Source organism: Moschus berezovskii, chromosome 24 (assembly GCF_049115385.1).
Source record: "Moschus berezovskii isolate FMDL1 chromosome 24, NW_MosBer_1.0, whole genome shotgun sequence".
NCBI classification, from domain to species: domain Eukaryota; kingdom Metazoa; phylum Chordata; class Mammalia; order Artiodactyla; family Moschidae; genus Moschus; species Moschus berezovskii.
In genome coordinates this window covers 57,346,089-57,367,658 of record NC_142483.1, presented here as the reverse complement: position 1 = coordinate 57,367,658, position 21,570 = coordinate 57,346,089, and the positions used below count along the sequence as shown (strand labels likewise).

The 21,570-nt window shown below is 39.8% G+C and overlaps 1 protein-coding gene and 1 non-coding gene across 8 annotated transcripts in view; one reads left to right on the top strand and one right to left on the bottom strand.

Annotated features, from left to right (window-relative positions):
- Positions 1–21,570, top strand: part of RBMS3 (RNA binding motif single stranded interacting protein 3) — an 841,063-nt gene that overhangs the window by 564,565 nt on the left and 254,928 nt on the right. The window lies entirely within an intron of this gene.
- Positions 1,675–1,780, bottom strand: LOC129548225 (U6 spliceosomal RNA). Its single transcript, XR_008684303.1, has one exon. It is a non-coding gene; the product is annotated as a U6 spliceosomal RNA (small nuclear RNA).

Genomic DNA, 21,570 nt, shown 5'->3' with positions numbered 1-21,570 from the left:
ATAGAACTGCCATATAATCCAGCAATTGCACTCCTGGGCATACACACCGAGGAAACCAGAATTGAAAGAGACACATGTACTCCAATGTTCATTGCAGCACTGTTCATAATAGCCAGGACATGGAAGCAACCTAGATGTCCATCTGCAGACGAATGGATAAGAAAGCTTTGGTACATATACACAGTGGAGTATTACTCAGCCATTAAAAAGAATGCATTTGAACCAATTCTAATGAGGTGGATGAAACTAGAGCCCCTTATACATAGTGAAGTAAGCCAGAAAAAAAAACACCAATACAATATACTAACACATATATATGGAATTTAGAAAGATGCAAATGATAACTCTGTATACGAGACAGCAAAAGAGACACAGATGTATAGAACAGTCTTTGGGACTCTGTGGGAGAGGGTGAGGGTGGGATGGTTGGGGAGAATGGCATTGAAACATGTATATTATCATATGTGAAACGAATCGCCAGTTCAGGGTCGATGCATGTTACAGGATGCTCGGGGCTGGTGTGCGGGGATGACCCAGAGGGAGGATAAGGGGAGGAGGGAGGTGGGAGTGGAGTTCAGGAGGGGGAACTCATGTACACCCGGGGCGGACTCATGTCAATGTATGGCAAAACCAACCAATATAATATTGTAAAATAATTAGCCTCCAATAAAAATTTTAAAAATTAAATAAATAAATAAATATCCAGAGAGTCTTTGGAGATGAGTGGTAATTTATCAAAGAATATTTTTGTTTATTATTGAAGTATAGTTGACTATATCTGCATCTCCATTGCTACCCTGCATGGAGGTTGATTAGTACCCTCTTTCTAAATTCCATATATGCATTAGTATATGATATATGTTTTTCTGATTTACTTCACTCTGTGTAATAGGCTCTAGGTTCATCTACCTCATTAGCACTGACTCAAAGACCTTCCTTTTCATGGCTGAGTGATATTCCATTGAATTTATATGTACCACAGTTTCTTTATTCATCATCTGTTGATGGACATTTAGGTGCTTCCACGTCCCAGCTATTGTAAATAGTGCTGCAGTGAACATTTGGTTACATGTGTATTTTTCGATATTTGTTTCCTAGGGTGTATGTCTAGAAGTGGTATTGCTGGGTAGTATGGTAGTTTTAGTCTTAAATTTTTAAGGAATCTCCATACTGTCTTCCATAGTGGCTGTATCAATTTATTTTCTCACCAACAGTGCAAGAGGGTTCCCTTTTCTCCACACCCTCTCCAGCATTTAGTTTGTAGTTTTTTGTTTTTTTTTTATGATGGCCATTCTGACAAGTGTGAGGTGATATCTCCTTGTAGTGTTGATTTGCATTTCTCTAATAATAAGCAATGTTGGGCATCTTTCCATGTGTTTATTAGCCATCTGTTTGTCTTTGGAGAAATGTCTTTTTAGGTCTTTTGGCCACTTTTTGATTGAGTTGCTTGTTTTTCTGATGTTGAGTTGTATGAGCTGCTTGTATAGTTTGGAAATTAATCCTTTTCAGTTGTTTCATTTGCCATTAATTTCTCCCATTCTTAGGGTTGTCTTTTCACCTTGTTTATAGTTTCCTTTGCTGTGCAAAAGCTTTTATGTTTAATTAGATCCCACTTATTTATTTATGTTTATTTCCATTACTCTAGGAGTTGAGTCAGAGAGGATCTTGCTATGAACAAATATGAAATGTTTCACAAATTTGTGTGTCATCCTTGCACAGGGCCATGCTAGTCTTCTCTGTATCATTTCAGTTTTAGTATATATGCTGTGGAAGTGAGCACTCTGATTTTTGCTGTAGAGGAAATGGAGTTCTACACGTATATACATTGTTTTTATATTCTTTTCCATTATGGTTTATCCCAAAAGATTGGATATAGTTCCCTGTGCTATACCGTAGGATCATGTTGTTTATCCATTCTAAATGTAATAGTTTTCATCTACCAACCCCATGCTCCCAGGTCATCCCTTTCTCTCCCTTCCCTTTGGCAACCACAAGTCTGTTCTCTGTGTCCTTAAGTCTGTTTCTGTTTCGTAGATAACTTTCATTTGTGTCATATTTTAGATTCCGCATATGAGTGATATCATATGATGTTTGTCTTTCTGTTTCTGACTAACTTCACCAGCATGATCATCTCTAGTTGCATCTGTGTTGCTGCAAATGGCATCATTTTGTTCCTTTTAAAGGCTGAATGGTGTTCCATTTATATGTGTGTGTGTGTGTGTGTTAGTTACACACACACCACAGCTTCTTTATCCATTCATCCATCGGTGAATGTTTAGATTATTTCCATGCCTTGATTACTGTGAATAGTGCTGCTATTAACATAGGAGTGCATGTATTGATAACATTATTTTTGACCTAATGAAGTCAAATATTATTTCAAGCCATCTGTTTCCATAAAATGTGCCCAGAAAATTGTACATTGTAAATCTAAATTCATGCAAATATGTATCTCTTAGCTCTTAACCTTAATACTTGCTTTCAATAATTCCTGTTTTTTTTAAAAAAAGATCATTAGTGTTTAGAAGGGCTCAAAGAGTTTATAAAGCTTGTATCACCCCTGAGTTTTAGGTGATTAAATCTAAAACATATATGATGGCCTATTATGATTAAATGAAGAGTGTCCTAAGTCTCTGAATAGCTGAGTGCCATAGGAAAGCGTAGGCTTGAGACACAAAGTAAAAGTTCAACGAGATAATTATCAACGTTTATTAAGTATTAACCCAATATACAGTTGTCCCTTGAGGGTTGAGACACTAATCCTTCTCCCAGTTGAAAATCCTTGCATAGCTTACAGTTTGTTCTCTCTGTATGTAATTCCTTCTATCTGCAGTTCTACATCCATGGATTTAATCAGCCCTAGATCATGTAGTAGGTACTTTTTTGCATGCATGCTCAGTCATGTCTGACTGTTTGCAACCCCATGGACTGTAGCCTGCCAGGCTCACTGTCCATGGGATTATCCTGGCAAGAATACTGGAGTGGATTGCATTTCTTCCTCCTGAGGATCTTTCTAATGCAGGGATCAAGCCCATGTCACCTGTGGTTCTGCATTGGCAGGCAGATTCTTTACCACCGAGCCACCTGTGTATCTCTGAGTAGCAGGACAGTATTTCAATTTACTATTAAAAAAATTCTAAGTATAAGTGGACCTTCCTGTTTCAGACCTACATTGTTCAAGGATCAACTGTATATCTTTATTATTCAGTTGATTAAATTCTTATTGATTTGAGTGTTTCTTCTTATTCATGGAATTAAAATACTTTCAAGCATTTAAAAAAATGTATCTGTCCATTGAAGATGTATTACTATTGTAGCAAGTAGCAAGATCAGGCAGCTGTAAATAGGGCCATTTTCTCTTGAACTGTGAGTGGAACTTATTTTGGAATAGAGGTTGAAGAAACAGTTGTACTAGTTGAGTCATTGAAATGCCTAAAGTAAAAGACTCAACAATTTGATTTCTAACTGTTTGGTGGTAGAGCAGATGTTAATCTCCCTGAGTGCTTGCCTGACTTCCGTCAGTCAGCACTTATATCTCTTTCTAGATGGCTTGCCCTCAGACTGGGTCAGGGGGAAAGAGGGCTGGTTTCCTGATGCACAGCAAAAGTTAGAGGGTCTAGGAAGACACATCCCCCTGGTGGGGGCAGCTGGTAAACAGTGATTGACAGGTGTTGGGCTGTCTGCATCCCAGTTCTTTTACTCCTGATGAGAACACCTGGTGTAACCAATACGATCGCCAAAGTTTCACTGACTTCCCTAGAGACAAACATGCTACCCACTCTAAGCAGTGTAGCAATTGTTAATAGTTAACAGGTTTCTCTGGATAAAGCAAAGACAGTTTGACTATGGGAAAGACCTTTGTAGTGGTGGATAGAACTGCAATCCTGTGTCCTACTTGTGAACAGATCACTGGTTGGTTAACAGGATTCAGCCAATCCTACTTGTTTTGATAAAGGTACATCCTAAATATTCAAAACTGTACCAATATTTAAGATAATAGGGTTTTAATTCAAACATTCTCAACAAAGCATAAAAGTATAGGAATGAAATATTGAAAGGAACCTATTTTTCTGAGCAATCACTTTAAGATAGTGTAGTGTATTTGAAGCAAATGGTGGTCCAGAGACCTGTGGGGTCCCTGACATTCTCCCCCTTTCTGGTGGTCTGCGAGGTCAACGTATTTTCATAGTATGGGCTATTATCTGTCTTTTCAGTCTGACTCTCTCCTGAGTGTAGAGCTGAGTCTCCCAGAGGCTACATGATGTATGACACAGCAACAGATTGAACGCAGAAGCAGAGGCAAGAATCTGTCTTCCGTTAAGCCCCAAATGACAGAGATTTGCACAAATGCAAAACAAGGCCACTCTTGTGCATATCTATTTTGTTTTTGAAATTTTTATAAAAAATATTTTGCCTGTGGCATCACGTGATGTCTTTTTTTTTTTTTTTAATTATTGGAGTATAACTGACTCACAATGTTGTATTAATTTCAGGTATACAGCAAAGTGAATCAGTTACACATACACACTTACGCCTTTTTTTAGCTTCATTTCGCACACAGGCCATTACAGAGTATTGAGTAGAGTTCCCTATGCTATAGTGCAGGTCCTTACCAGCAATCTATTTTATATATAGTAGTGTGTATGCGTTGACCCCAATCACCCCGTTTGTCCCTCCCCATTCCCTTTTCTCCTGGAAACCATGTGTTTCTTTTCTACATCTGTATTTTAAAATTAGTTATTAAGGAAGCGTCTAAAATTTTGGATTTTTAAATGGTAAATAGCTTTAACCTATGTAAACAAAAGTTATTTGCACTCTTAATACTTGTTAAGAGTATAAAGAGGTCCTGGCGCAAACATGGAACCGGTTAACAAACAATGTCCCTGATTTAGCGTAAAACTCAAGATTCCCATTTTTTCATCTTCTCATAATTAGAAAAGACTAAAGGAGATAGCCATGATAAAGATGAAGCTTAAAATGTCCTCTCACCTTCCTGATCTTAGGTGAAACACTGGATGTGTTCTAGAAGCTATTTTAAGGGGAATGATTAAGGAATGCATTTCTGTCAAAGGAGTTGCACTACCATACTTTGGCAGCAAGCACTAGATTCCTTATGGTATAGTGGGCATTTTGCTTTCTCAAATGCTGAGGCAACGGTTATGTTTCCAAACATATGCTTTATCTTTTTAATAGCAAATAGCTTTTTATTTTAATAGCAAATAGCAACTTGAGTATATGGGTGCTTTGTCAAAACACAGTGCATACACAGTGTGTGTGGTGTGCGGGGTTTCTAGGAATGGAACTGTGTGATTTGTGAGCAGCATGTGAGTCTGTCAGAATGTGGGGAGAGTTTAAAGATAATATTTAAAAGCCAGAAGGGTAACCACGGATGTGTCATCAGTTAATTTCAGTTGCTCAGTCATGTCTGACTCATTGTGATGCCATGGACTGAAGCTCGTCAGGCCTCCCTGTCCATCAGCAACTCCCAGAGCTTGCTCAAACTCACGTCCATCGAGTCGGTGATGCCATCCAACCATCTCATCTGCTGTCATCCCCTGCTCCTCATACCTTCAATCTTTCCCAGCATCAGGGTCTTTTCCAATGAGTCAATTCTTTGCATCAGGTGGTCAATGTATTGGAGTTTCAGCTTCAGAATCAGTCCTTCCAGTGAATATTCAGGAATTATTTCCTTTAGGACTAACTGGTTGGATCTTGCAGTTGAACTTGAGAAGACTCTCAAGAGTCTTCTCCAACACCACAGTTCAAAAAGTAATGTCTCTGCTTTTTAATATGCTCTCTAGGTTGGTCATAACTTTCCTTCCAAGGAGTAAGCATGTTTTAATTTCATGGCTGCAATCAGCATCCACAGTGATTTTGGAGCCCAAAAAAATAAAGTCTGACATTGTTTCCCCATCTATTTCCCATGAAGTGATGGGACCAGATGCCATGATCTTTGTTTTCTGAATATTGAGCTTCAAGCCAACTTTTCACTCTCCTCTTTCACTTTCATCAAGAGGCTTTTTAGTTCCTCTTCACTTTCTGCCATAAGGGTGGTGTTATCTGGGTATCTGAGGTTATTGATATTTCTCCCGGCAGTCTTGATTCCAGCTTGTGCTTCCTCCAGCCCAGCATCTCACATGATGTACTCTGCATATAAGTTAAATAAACAGGGTGGCAATATACAACCTTGACGTACTCCTTTCCCCATTTGGAACCAGTCTGTTGTTCCATGTCCAGTTCTAACTGTTGCTTCCTGACGTGCATACAGATTTCTCAGGAGGCAGGTCAGGTGGTCTGGTATTCCCATCTCTTGAAGAATTTCCCACTGTTTGTCATGATCCACAAAGTCAAAGGCTTTGGTTTAGTCATTAAAGCAGAAGTAGATGTTTTTCTGGAACACTCTTGCTTTTTCTATGATCCAGTGGATGTTGGCAATTTGATTTCTGGTTCCTCTGCCTTTTCTAAATCCAGCTTGAATGTCTAGAAGTTCATGGTTCATGTACTGTTGAAGCCTGGCTTGGAGAACTTTGAGCATGACTTTGCTAGCGTGTGAGATGAGTGCAATTGTGCGGTGGTGTGAGCGTTCTTTGGCACTGCCTTCCTTTGGGAGTTCTGTTATCATAAGAAGCACTGCCCTATGCCCTTCTTTCGGTCTCTGCTCATTCCACATCGTGCTTGTCTCCTAACTGGACTGTACGTCAGTGTTCTACTCACCTTTTAGATGCATCTTACAGACTTCCAGGTTTGCTAGTCAGTGTAAATAATCACACGGATATAATAATAATAATAATATCATGTATCAATAACTAATTGAATACTACACACTATTAAGTTTCACATATTTTTTTTGTAATTTTCACAGATGGTAAAGTCTCCTGTTCTGGAGTCCCCAAATCATGATTCTTTTAAGCTTACTGCCTCTTAACCTAATATGAAAGATCTCTGAGGAAATAGTTTCCTCAGTCAGTTCAGTTCAGTCCAGTCGCTCAGTCGTGTCCGACTCTCCGCGACCCCATGAATCACAGCACGCCAGGCCTCCCTGTCCATCACCAACTCCCGGAGTTCACTCAAACTCATGTCCACAGAGTCGGTGATGCCATCCAGCCATCTCATTCTCCGTCGTCCCCTTCTCCTCCCGCCCCCAACCTTTCCCAGCATCACAGTCTTTTCCAGTGAGTCAACTCGTCGCATGAGGTGGCCAAAGTATTGCAGTTTCAGCTTTAGCATCAGTCCTTCCAATGAGCATGCAGGATTGATCTCCCTTAGAATGGACTGGTTGGATCTCCTTGCAGTATAAGGGACTCTCAAGAGTCTTCTCCAACACCACAGTTCAAAAGCATCAATTCTTCGGCGATCAGCCTTCTTCACAGTCCAACTCTCACATCCATACATGACCACGGGAAAAACCATTGCCTTGGCTAGACGGACCTTTGTTGGCAAAGTAATGTCTCTGCTTTTTAATATACTATCAAGGTTGGTCGTAACTTTCCTTCCAAGGAGCAAGCATCTTTTAATTTCATGGCTGCAATCAGCATCTGCAGTGATTTTGGAACCCAAAAAAATAAAGTCTGACACTGTTTCCACTGTTTTTCCATCTATTTCCCATGAAGTGATGGGACCAGATGCCATGATCTTTGTTTTCTGAATGTTGAGCTTCAAGCCAACCTTTTCACTCTCCTAGTTATCCTTAATAAATGATTATGATTTTAATGCAATGAATTCATGTAAGAGTTATAACAATTTAAGATGTAATGTCACAACTTACTATTTTCTACATCCTTTCACAGCCCAAGCACTTTTCTCATCCCAGCGACAGTGTTATGCCTTTTGCTGCACTTAGCATGGTGAATCTTCCCTGGTAGCTCAGTTGGTAAAGAATCCACCTGCAATGCAGGAGACCCTGATTTGATTCATGGGTTGGGAATGTCCACTGGAGAAGAGATAGGCTACCCACTCCAGTGTTCTTGGGCTTCCCTGGTGGCTCAGCTGCTGAAGAATCCACCTGCAACACAGGAGACCTGGGTTCGATCCCTGGGATGGGAAGATCCCCTGGAGAAAGGAAAGGCTACCCACTCTAGTATTCTCACCTGGAAATTCCATGAAATGTATAGTCCATGAGGTCGCAAAGAATTGGACATGACTGAGCAACTTTCACTTTAGGATTGTGAAGAAAAGAGTAATGTCCATTTGCTTTATGTTGTGCTTTGTATGAGAGTCCACTGGAGGGTATGCTCCTTTGCCTCTGTGAACTTAATTGGCTAGAGAACATATTCTATAGAAAAAACTATCTTCTCCCTAATTGGTCTTGGTTTGAGTTTTGGTTCTGTCTCTTGTTACTTTTGAACATAGGCAAGTTATTTCGTCTCTTTCTGGGTTCATCAAGGAACCTCATGAGTCCATTAGATGTTTATAATGCCTTCTTTACAGAAATGTTGCACAGATTTTGTACAGTTACACAAAAGTGCTGGTAGGAAATGGTAGATAATCCTATTATAAGTAACATTTGTTTGCATCATAAGAATCATTTAATCAACATCCAGCCTCTAGACTGGAAATACAATTTCACTTTTGAAATCTATAAATTACCATCATTGATGGACTTATCTAGTACATGAACTTGTAAGATGTACCTTATATAGTGAAGATATACCCTTATAGTGAAGTTAAGACCATTCTTCAGTTTCCAAGCTTTTCACATGGTTGCCATATCTCATTCTAGAATGGCATCCAGTTAATGAAGTATCTCAGCTGGAGCTCAACAGTTTTCTAGCAGGGTTAGAAAGAGTAGCACGCCAGATAAATGTTTGCCTGAAATTTGCTGTAGTGGCTCCTTGATTCGTAAATACTAGTCACAATGCTGATTGGACCAAGACAGCTATCTTAATGCAGGCAGTCATTATTTTAGGTAAAACAACTACAGAAGCATGAATGACTTCCAACTTCTATGACACATCTTAGCACCTCCACTTCCCTCACTACCCTCATTTCCCAAAGAAATGTTGCTCAAATATAGATGTAGCATTTTTCATGCAGATTTTTCCGATCTTCAATTTCTCTTCTCTTAACTTTCCCTGCAGTTCATCAAATCGTTTTATTTTGTATTGGGTCTCTATTTGTGACATGTAGCCTTGGGACTTACATTATCCCACTGGATGGCAGAATTATGCCTTTTTTAATCCTTATATCTCCTCTAGGACCAGCATTTAAACATAGGAAATGTTTAATATAGATGCACTGAATTGAATTTTGAAACATTGAGCCCACTGTTTGTGGTTTATCAACCACACTATGTCTTAATACATTCAATCAGTAAATAGTTATAATGTGAAAGTAGAAACCAACTACAACGATTCCATACAAAAATATTTTACATACTGTGTTCCTCTTTGTAAATTTTTAAATATTTAAATAGCTCTCTTTGGATAAAAGTCAGTGTTCAGAAGAGCATGTATCATTTTCTTTCTCATAAATTTTAAATTATCTCTTGATTCTACCTCATACTTTCCATTGCTCCTATCTCCAGATTTTTTTTTTTTTAAGTAACGGGTGATGAAAATTAAAAGAAGCAAAAATATTACAAAACACAAAATGTGTTAGAATACCACACATCCTGTTGGTTGTTGCAATTAATTAATTCCACAATGAGCAATTAGGCCTGTTGTCTTTCACTTACAGAGCTCGAGCCCTGGCAAAGGTTTCTTTCTTCATGAAGTTCTGCAGTTTCTGTCCTTGTCCGGCATGGGGGCTGCAGGGCCTGTGCCATCAGCAGAATGGACTCATTAACCTTTCCATTGATTTGAACTGCAGTTTGAATAAATATTTATGCCTTTTCTCCCTGATGGCTGAGTGAAGTCCTTTATCAACAGCACTAAGAGCTTCTCCCTTTGACTTCTCGTACCTGTTCGTTCAGAAAATTTTTATCAAGCTGTTTTGTTTACATTTTTAATCTCTTGCTGCCTTAGGTTAGACACAAAAACACATTCATTCTGGATTTAGTAGATTTATTTTATATTCATTTGGCTTCTGCAGTGAAAGTAATTTTTGCCTTTGGGTGTACTATTTTAGCTTTAGGATGTAAGCATTTCCAAATTCTGTTTGTCTGTTTCCTGTCTGCCTGTGGAGTGTTTCTCTGGTTACTGTTTGTATATGACTACTTCAGATTCACTTTTTGACACTAGTATCTCCTAAAAGATAGAGAAGGCAGTGGCACCCAACTCCAGTACTCTTGCCTGGAAAATTCCATGGGCGGAGGAGCCCATGGGGTTGCTGAGAGTCGGACACCACTGAGCGAATTCACTTTCAATTTTCACTTTCCTGCACTGGAGAAGGAAATGGCAACCCTCTCTGGTGTTCTTGCCTGGAGAATCCCAGGGACGGCAGAGCCCGGTGGGCTGCCGTCTATGGGGTCGCACAGAGTCGGACACAACTGAAGTGACTTAGCAGCAGAATCTCCTAAAAGATACAGTTAGAGGAGGTAATTACTAACACTATGGAGGTAATCAAACCAATATATGCATGTATTAAACTGACACTTTAAACACCTAAGCTAAATGTACACATTACGTGTTAATTAAATCTCAGTAAAGTTGGGAGACAAGGAGATAGTTAGAGGCAAGAAATGTCTGTGTTCTTATGTCCTCACATTCTATCAGTGAGCACTTGTTTTCTGGGGAGAATGAAGTAGGGCTTACTGTAAGCCGACCATGGTGCTTAGTGCATTACGGATTATTCCATTTTATTCCCAAAATGCCCTTAGTGAAAAAGCACTGTCCCATTTTGCAGATGAGGAGGCTGAGTTACAGAATTTATGTAAATTGCTCAGACACATAGTAAGTGGACTGACTGACTCCAGGATTTAGTTCTGCCACTTCCTAGACATGTGATTTGGGAAAATTGCTTAACAACTCTCTGGGACTCGATTCTCATAGGCAAAATGGAGATGATCATAGTTCCTTTGTGTACTATCCCTGTAAGGTGGCTGTGGACTAAATAAGTCGCACTATGTAGGGTCTGTGGGATGCTCCTGGTATATGTATGTGCTGTTTAGGTGTGAGTAGTTATACTAAGTCATAATTTTTTGTTGTTGTTAGATCGAGAGAAAAATACTCTCGGAGAGGAAATCCCATAACTCTTCCTCTACATATGTTTTCCCTCCATTCCCAGCTTGGAGAACCATGTTTCCTCTTTATTTGCTAAATAAGATGAGTATTCTCTATTGGCTTAAATGTGTCATACCTTTAGTACATTTGAAGCCTTCCGCTTTGAGATGCAGTTGCTCACTTCAATACTTATTCTAGCTTTTGGAAGAATAGCAATATTTGGCCACCACTTTCAGTAAACCACATACTTTGCTTTTTATTTGCATGTGTGCTAAGTCGCTTCAATCCTGTCCACCTCTTTGTGACCCCGTGGACTGTAGCCCACCAGGCTCCTCTGTCCATGGATTCTCCAGGCAAGAATACTGGAGTGGGTTGCCATACCCTCCACCAAGGGATCTTCCTGATCCAGGGATCGAAACTGCATCTCCTCCATCTCCTCCATTTGCAGGCGGGTTCTTTACCACTAGGAGTACCTGGGAAGCCCAATTAGTATATATAAGCAACAGGGCTGCCCAGGTGGGGCAAGTGGTAAAGAATCCCCATGCCAATGCAGGAGACATAGGAGACACAAGTTCAGTCCTTGGGTTGGGAAGATCCCCTGGAGTAAATTTGGGCTCGCAAAGAGTCAGACATGACTGAGCATCTGAGCACATCGTAAGTGGTTCTCCTGTTATAAAGGAAAGGTAGCATGTTTATTGGAGAAGGCAATGGCAAGCCACTCCACTACTCCTGCCTAGAAAATCCCATGGACGGAGGAGCCTGGAAGGCTGCAGTCCATGGGGTCACTACGAGTCAGACATGACTGAGCAACTTAACTTTCACTTTTCACTTTCACACATTGGAGAAGGAAATAGCAACCCACTCCAGTGTTCTTGCCTGGAGAATCCCAGGGACGGGGGCCTGGTGGGCTGCTGTCTATGGGGTCGCACAGAGTCGGACACGACTGAAGTGATTTAGCAGCAGTAGCAGCAGCAGCATGTTTATAGAAACTCCCTTTAGAGAAAAAATCTTTCTTCAAAAACGACTCTGTAGAATGACTTTCTTTTAGTTTTTGCTGTTTTGAGTTGCATATAAAGAGCTGGGTCCAGAAGAAAAGGCAGTTTGCTAAAAAGCCTCATTAAGAGGAATTACAGATTTGTTTTTTTCTCCTTCTGTCTGGTATCCGTCCACTGAATGGACTGAAGAAGCCATGGAAACTTAGTGAGATTTGATAATGTTTTTTGTTCCTTGCATTCCTGAGATCCCAGAGAAGGTGTCTTGCTCTGGGAACTTCTTTTAGACTGAAAAGTACCACTTAGAAAAGCAGTTGCTACAGGTACCAAATTCAAAGAACTGACTTGAATTCCTTTTGTGGTTACAAAGGGGTTATGAATCTCAAAATCATAAAAGAATATCTACCGCAGTGAAAAACATTTCAGCAATCCTAGATTAAGGCCAATGATAGCAAAATCTCAGTGACATGGTAGACAGTCTGTGTAGTTCAGTGAGTGGAGGCACAAAAAGAGGCATACTCTTAAGTTTTGGTTTCTGCCGCTGCTTTTTAGTCAGTCAGTTGTGTCTGACTGTTTTGCAACCCTATGGACTGTAAGCTCCTCTCAACATGCGATTTCCCAGTCAAGAATACTCAAACAGGGGCTCAGTATCAATCTAGAGGGGTGGGATGGGGTGGGAGATGGGAGGGAGGTTCAAAACAGAGAGGATATATGTATCGCTATGGCTGATTCATGTTGAGGTTTGACAGAAAACAACAAAATTCTGTAAAGCAATTATCCTTCAGTAAAAAATAAATGTTAAAAAAAAAAAAAAAAGAGTACTGGAGTGTGTTGCCATTTCCTTCTCCAGAGGATCTTCCCAGTTCAGGGATCAAACCTGTGTCTCCGGTTTGGCAGACAGATTCTTTAACACTGAGCCACCTGGGAAGCCCAAAGCCTGGTTTATCTGATGTTAACTCAAGCCCTTTACACTAGTAGACATTTAATATTGTTTCTTTATTAAGAAAATGTTCTTGACTGTAAAGTAGACCCAGGAATATATTTCTGGGGTGAGGGATAAACATACAGAGGAAGAAGAGTAATGAAGGGGCCAGAGGATGGGGTAAAAGGGAATGATCCATTCCACTTGGAGGAAGGATGCCCAGATCAGAGCTTGGGGAATCCTTAGAACTGGGTAGAACTAGAGGGGTCTTGTTTGGCCTGTTTTGGCTCAAACTAGGTAATTGGGTTATGTTCCATCTGGTTAGATTTTTAAAACCTTGAATTTGGTCAATTTTATTGTTTCAGTTGCTTCTATATTAAAATATTAAGTAGTTGTCTATCACATTTCTTACAAGTGTTTTGATCTAGTTTGCTGTTTAAGTGTCAGTTCAATTCAGTCGCTCAGTTGTGTCCGACTCTTTGAGACCCCACGAATCACAGCACACCAGGCCTCCCTGTCCATCACCAACTCCCGGAGTTCACTCAAACGCATGTCCATCAAGTCGGTGATGCCATCCAGCCATCTCATCCTCTGTCATCCCCTTCTCCTCCTGCCCCCAATCCCTCCCAGCATCAGAGTCTTTTCCAATGAGTCAACTCCTCGCATGAGGTGGCCAAAGTATTGGAGTTTCAGCTTTAGCATCAGTCCTTCCAATGAACACCCAGGACTGAACTCCTTTAGGATGGACTTGTTGGATTTCCTTGCAGTCCAAGGGACTCTCAAGAGTCTTCTCCAACACCACAGTTCAAAAGCATCAAGTCTTCGGCGCTCAGCTTTCTTCACAGTCCAACTCTCACATCCATACATGACCACGGGAAAAACCATAGCCTTGACTAGACGGACCTTTGTTGACAAAGTAATGTCTCTGCTTTTTAATATGCTCTCTAGGTTGGTCATAACTTTCCTTCCAAGGAGTAAGCGTCTTTTAATTTCATGGCTGCAATCAGCATCCGCAGTGATTTTGGACCCCAAAAAAATAAAATCTGATACTGTTTCCACTGTTTCCCCATCTATTTCCCATGAAGTGATGGGACCAGATGCCATGATCTTAGTTTTCTGAATATTGTTTAAGTGTAACTTACATTAAAAAAATAATAATAGTTTAACTTTTAAGTGAAATAAAGTAATCTTCTCCACTATACCTTTTTAAAGTTAATTTTTTAAATGGGCGTATAATTGCTTGATAATGTTGTGTTAGTTTCTGCTGTACAAAAAAAGTGAATCAGATATACACATATATACACATCTCCCTCCCTCCTGTACCTGCCTCACATCCCCACCCCACCCTCTAGGTCAGCACAGAGCACCAAGCTGAGCGCCCTGTGCTGTGCAGCAGTTTCCATTAGCCATCTAGTTTACACGTGGTAGTGTGTATATATCAACCCTATTGTCAATTCATCTCACCCTCTTCTTCCCCCGCTGTCTGCATCTTTATTCCTGCCCTATAAATAGACTCATTAGTACCGTTTTTCTAGATTCCATATATATGCATTAATATATGAAACTTGTTTTTCTCTTTCTGACTGACTTCATTCTGTATGACTCTAAATTTTTTTTCTTTATTTTTTTTTATTGGAGGCTAATTACTTTACAATATTATATTGGTTGGTTTTGCCATACACTGGGAGAAGGCAATGGCAAGCCACTCTAGTACTCTTGCCTAGAAAATCCCATGGATGGAGGAGCCTGGTAGGCTGCAGTCCGTGGGGTCGCTAAGGGTCGGACACGACTGAGCGACTTCACTTTCACTTTTCACTTTCACACGTTGGAGAAGGAAATGGCAACCCACTCCTGTGTTCTTGCCTACATTGACATGAATCTGCCCCGGGTGCACATGTGTTCCCCGTCTTGAACCCCCCTCCCACCTCCCTCCCCATCCCATCCCTCTGGTTCATCCCAGTACACCAGCCCCAAGCATCCTGTATCATGCATCAAGCCTGGACTGGTGATTTGTTTCACATGACTCTAGATTTTGGATCTTGACTCAGGATTTTGAATACACTATACTATAAAAAAAAAAAAAAACCTTAAGATGTTAAGAGATTTCATCAGCATGCACTTGTATATCTTTTACTTTTTCTCTGTATTTAACTTGTAGTATATTTGGTATCAACTACATATCAAATTGATTCTTCGACAAGGTATCTCAGCAGTACTTAGAAATTAACCCGTCCCTTCACACTATTAGATATTACTGTTCACTGTATGAGGTTAATTACCTGTGACACGTATGCTTACTTTACATCAAGGTCACACCAGCACATGCATCTGACCTTATATTGTATCTCACAGAACTAGTTCCTGCTCTGTATCTGACTTTCAGTTTTGTATTTTTTATTTTTAGCTATTCTCGCTTCCAGACCTACTTTAAAATCACTTTTGTCACACTGTCTCCAAAAATGCAAATGACATACTATTCGGGTAACTATATCAAGTTAAAGAATAATTCCTAAACATTCTCCTGCACTGTCCCTTTGTAGTCAAACCATCCCTTTCCCCTTTGTTCACCGGAAATCACGACTTTGTTTTTCATCCCCATAGGTTCATTACGTCCTGTCGCTCAGTTGTGTCCGACTCTTTGCGACCCTGTGGACTGTAGCCTACCAGGCTTCTCCGTCCATGGGATTCTCCAGGCAAGAATACTGGAGTGGGTTACCGTTTCCTTCTCCAGGGGATCTTCCCGACCCAGGGATCGAACCCGGGTCTCACATTGGAGGCAGACGCTTTAACCTCTGAGCCACTAGGGAAGCCCCTTTCATCCCCATAGTTTAGCTTTTTGGAGAATGTTAGATAAATAATATCATACCGTGTGACGTCTTCTGAACCTGTCTTCCTTCTTAGCCTGAGGATTTAGTCGATGCATGCTGTTGAATGATCGTAGTTCACTTCTGCTAATGCTGAGTGAGTGGTATTTCTTTCAATTGTACCTCATTTTGTTTATTCTCCAGTTGAAAGTCAGATCAGTCTTTGAAAACTAGATACGACAAAGTACCCATTTTTGATACCAAACCAGTGCCCTTTATTTAATTTTTTTTTTTAAATTTTGGTACTACTAATTGGGAGTGGATCCTAAATTTTATGTTATACTCTGGTTAATCACTATATAATTCTTGATTTGCTTGTTATCTCTTAGGAAGCTTAATTTTAAAATAGTAAGCCATTTAGTTTCCTGGAAAATTTAAAACTTGACTGTGATGGATTCTTTTTTTAATGTACATTTGGTTGGTTATATTTTGAGTTGTTAACGTATGGAAATAGTTGCAACATTCAAAAAAGCTTCACAATGAAAAATAGTTTCTCTTCTTTTCCTGTGGTGGTCACCCTAGTTTCCCCCCTTGAAAAACTAATGTCAGCATTTCTTATGTTTCCAGAGGGTGTGCATGAAAATGTACATTTATATTTTCACTCCAGTGGAGGCAAGTAAACACTCTCTTGTAATCCTTGATATTTTTCACTGAACAATGAGCCTGAAGGTTGTTCTCAGTACAAGGAAAGTTGTTTCACTACTTTTGATGATTGCTTTGTATCCCATTTTAATGATACACATACTTTTAATAAAAATCTTCTAAGTTCCTTAAAAATCCTTTTCTGTTACAAATAGCACAAAAATTAAAATTGATATTTGTTCCTTTTCATATAAACACAACCTATCTATAAGAAAAATGTGTGAAGCGGACTTGCTGGGTAAAATAGTATTCTTGCTTACTAGATTTTGATAAATTTTGCCAAACTCTCATGTTATAGGTTATCATAACTTCAGTATACTTGCCTTGAGAACCCCATGAACAGTATCAAAGGGAAAATTGATAGGATACTAAATGAGAAATTCCCCAGGTCAGTAGGTGCCCAGTATGCTACTGGAGATCAGTGGAGAAGTAACTCTAGAAGGAATAAAGCGACGGAGCAAAAGCAAAACCAATACCCAGTTGTGGATGTGACCAATGATAGAAGCAAGGTCCGGTGCTGTAAAGAGCAATATTGCATAGGAACCTGGAATGTTAGGTCCAAGAATCAAGGCAAATTGGAAGTGGTCAAACAGGAGATGGCAAGAGTGAACATAGACATTCTAGGAATCAGTGAATTAAAATGGACTGGAATGGGTGAATTTAACTCAGATGACCATTATATCTACTACTGTGGGCAGGAATCCCTTAGAAGAAATGGAGTAGCCATCATGGTCAACAAAAGAGTCCGAAATGCAGTACTTGGATGCAATCTTAAAAACAACAGAATGATTTCTGTTCATTTCCAAGGCAAACCATTCAATATTACAGTAATCCAGGCCTATGCCCCAACCAGTAACGCTGACGAAGCCGAAGTTGAATGGTTCTATGAAGACCTACAAGACCTTTTAGAACTAACACCCAAAAAAGATGTCCTTTTCATTATAGGGGACTGGAATGCAAAAGTAGGAAGTCAAGAAACACCTGGAGTAACAGGCAAATTTGGCCTTGGAGCACGGAATGAAGCAGGGCAAAGGCTAATAGAGTTTTGTCAAGAGAACGCACTGGTCATAGCAAATACCCTCTTCCAACAACACAAGAGAACACTCTACACATGGACATCACCAGATGGTCAACACTGAAATCAGATTGATTATATTCTTTGCAGCCAAAGATGGAGAAGCTCTATAAAGTCAGGAAAAACAAGACCAGGAGCTGACTGTGGCTCAGATCATGAACTCCTTATTGCCAAATTCAGACTTAAATTGAAGAAAGTAGGGAAAACCACTAGACCATTCAGATATGACCTAAATCAAATCCCTTATGATTATACAGTGGAAGGAGAAATAGATTTAAGGGACTAGATCTGATAGATAGAGTGCCTGATGAACTCTGGACAGAGGTTCGTGACATTGTACAGGAGACAGGGACCAAGACCATCCCCATGGAAAAGAAATGCAAAAAAGCAAAATGGCTGTCTGAGGAGGCCTTACAAATAGCTGTGAAAAGAAGAGAAGTGAAAAGCAAAGGAGAAAAGGAAAGATACAAGCATCTGAATGCAGAGTTCCAAAGAATAGCAAGGAGAGATAAGAAAGCCTTCCTCAGCGATCAATGCAAAGAAATAGAGGAAAACAACAGAATGGGAAAAACAAGAGATCTCTTCAAGAAAATTAGAGATTCCAAGGGAACATTTCATGCAAAGATGGGCTCGATAAAGGACAGAAATGGTATGGACCTAACAGAAGCAGAAGATATTAAGAAGAGGTGGCAAGAATACACAGAAGAACTGTACAAAAAAGATCTTCACGACCAAGATAGTCACGATAACGTGATCACTGACCTAGAGCCAGACATCTTGGAATGTGAAGTCAAGTGGGCCTTAGAAAGCATCACTACAAACAAAGCTAGTGGAGGTGATAGAATTCCAGTTGAGCTATTTCAAATCCTGAAAGATGATGCTGTGAAAGTGCTGCACTCAATATGCCAGCAAATTTGGAAAACTCAGCAGTGGCCACAGGACTGGAAAAGGTCAGTCTTCATTCCAATCCCAAAGAAAGGCAATGCCAAAGAATGCTCAAACTACCACACAATTGCACTCATCTCACATGCTAGTAAAGTCATGCTCAAAATTCTCCAAGCCAGGCTTCAGCAATATGTGAACCGTGAACTCCCAGATGTTCAAGCAGGTTTTAGAAAAGGCAGAGGCACCAGAGATCAAATTGCCAACATCCGCTGGATCATGGAGAAAGCAAGAGAGTTCCAGAAAAACATCTATTTCTGCTTCATTGACTATGCCAAAGCCTTTGACTGTGTGCATCACAATAAACTGTGGAACATTCTGAAAGAGATGGGAATCCCAGACCACCTGACCTGCCTCTTGAGAAACCTGTATGCAGGTCAGGAAGCAACAGTTAGGACTGGACATGGAACAACAGACTGGTTCCAAATAGGAAAAGGAGTACGTCAAGGCTGTATATTGTCACCTTGTTTATTTAACTTATATGCAGAGTACATCATGAGGAAGGCTGGGCTGGAAGAAGCACAAGCTGGAATCAAGATTGCTGGGAGAAATATCAACAACCTCAGATACCCAGATAACACCACCCTTATGGCAGAAAGTGAAGAGGAACTCAAAAGCCTCTTGATGAAAGTGAAAGAGGAGAGTGAAAAGGTTGGCTTGAAGCTCAACATTCAGAAAACTAAGATCATGGCATCTGGTCCCATCACTTCATGGGAAATAGATGGAAAAACAGTGGAAACAGTGTCAGACTTTATTTTTTGGGACTCCAAAATCACTGCAGATGCTGATTGCAGCCATGAAATTAAAAGACGCCTACTCCTTGGAAGGAAAGTATTGACCAACCTAGATAGTATTCTAAAAAACAGAGATATTACTTTGCCAACCAAGGTCCATCTAGTCAAGACTATGGTTTTTCCCATGGTCATGTGTGGATGTGAGAGTTGGACTGTGAAGAAAGCTGATCACCGAAGAACTTTGAACTGTGGTGCTGGAGAAGGCTCTTGAGAGCCCCTTGGACTGCAAGGAGATCCAACCGGTCCATTCTAAAGATCAATCCTGGGTGTTCATTGGAAGGACTGATGCTAAAGCTGAAACTCCAATACTTTGGCCACACATGGTAAGAGTTGACTCACTGGAAAAGACTCTGATGCTGGGGAAGGTTGGGGGCGGGATGAGAATGGGACGACAGAGAATGAGATGGCTGGATGGCATCACCGACTCTTGGACATGAGTTTGAGTGAACTCCGGGAGCTGGTGATGGACAGGGAGACCTGGCGTGCTGTGGTTCATGGGGTCACAGAGTCGGACACGACTGAACGACTGAACTGAACTGAAGTCAGATTCACAACAGTCAGTATAAGAAGTTCATCCTCCTGACACCTCAGCTAACATGATGGTTATGAATCTTGTTCTTCTCTAATGTAATAGATGAAAATTTACCATATTTTAGTCTTAATAAAAGAAATATAAGTGAAGTTTGGGCCTCTTTTCATGTGTTTAGAACTTTGACATTTTCTCTTTTCGAGCTCTCTATTCATATTGTCTGTTCAGTTTTCAACTGACCTTCTTCTTATTCATTTGTAGAAGAGAAAGCTGGTGTTTGCATGAAAGAAAACAGGTTTTTGTCACTTATTTTTTGCCTTCATTAATGGTGATTTTTTTGTCATTTCAGATTCTTGTAAAATTTTATATACAGATACATGCATATATATATGTGTGTGTACATATAATTAAAAGTATCATTTCATTTAAAAAAATCTGATTATAAAATTATCTAAAATAGATTTTTGGCATGAGATACCAAAAGGGAGAAACTAGTTTATTTTTCTTTATTTCCTGATAGTCAGTTGTTCCAACACCATTTATTGAATGATATATTCCTTCTCATTGAATCAAAATGCTACATTTTTCATCTAATCAGTTACCATGAAGATTTTTTTAATTTTCTTGGAATTTCTTTCGTTTTTATGGATCTACCTGTCAAGTCAGGTGTTGAGTTATACCTTTAATAATAAGTATTTTCTATGATGTTTTAACACCTGGAAGGGCTCTCCCCATTGCCACCTGATAGTTTTCTTCTTTTAAATAATATTTGTGAGTTTTTTCCCACAATAACTTTAGAATTCATTTTTTTACCCTCTTCCCACCTCACAATATATGATCATTTTATGATTTGTTCATTTGTAATTTTAAGTGAGACAAACCCATTGTTTTCAAAAGGAAACTTTCAACATGAGGGCTTGTTACCAAAGCAAAATTATTACATCATCTGGCAGCCTTTCCAAATTATAGCCATGTGTTCCAGAATTGTTTCTTGCTGTGCTAGATGGTGTGACATAAATCTCCTCCACTCTATAGGCAATGCTGTCCATTTTCTTCATCTTACAACTCAAAATCTTAAAGGCAGAAAGTATTATGGTGTCTTATAGCTCTGCCTACAAACAAGAAACACCAGCAATGCTGAGATCCTTTTCCAATTTTTTCAACTGTAAACACATTTTTACTAAAACGAAAGGCTCTCTTCTGCACTGATAATGAGAAAATATTTCGTAGTCAATATTTCAAACACAGTTAAAAAATCTACTCTGGGCAAAAAATGGTGGAAGAAAAGCAGTATATGAAAGTTAAAATATTATATCAAAACATATTAAACAGTTGTGCTGTAAAGGTTAGATCTCATATGTAAAGAATGAAAACACGTGCATTGTGCCACTTATTTCTGAAGTGATTCTAAAATTTGGCCAGCCACCAGTAGGACTCCATTCCAGTTTACCTTAGTGTAGATGGGAATTATGAATGCATTTTGTGAACTTTGGCTCCGTGGCTTTCCAAAGAGTGTGATTCATTCCTGAGTAATCTGTAACCCATCCTCCTGTAGAATCATTAGAAAAGCCTGCCTTGATGATTTTTCATTGAATATCAAAACTTTCAGAAGTGTGCCTCTGGGAATGACCCTCTGCAGATGTAGGAGCGTCTCCAAAATGACCCAGGTGTTCCCCTCCCCTTCAGTCCCTCTGGTAATGTCTGGTATTGT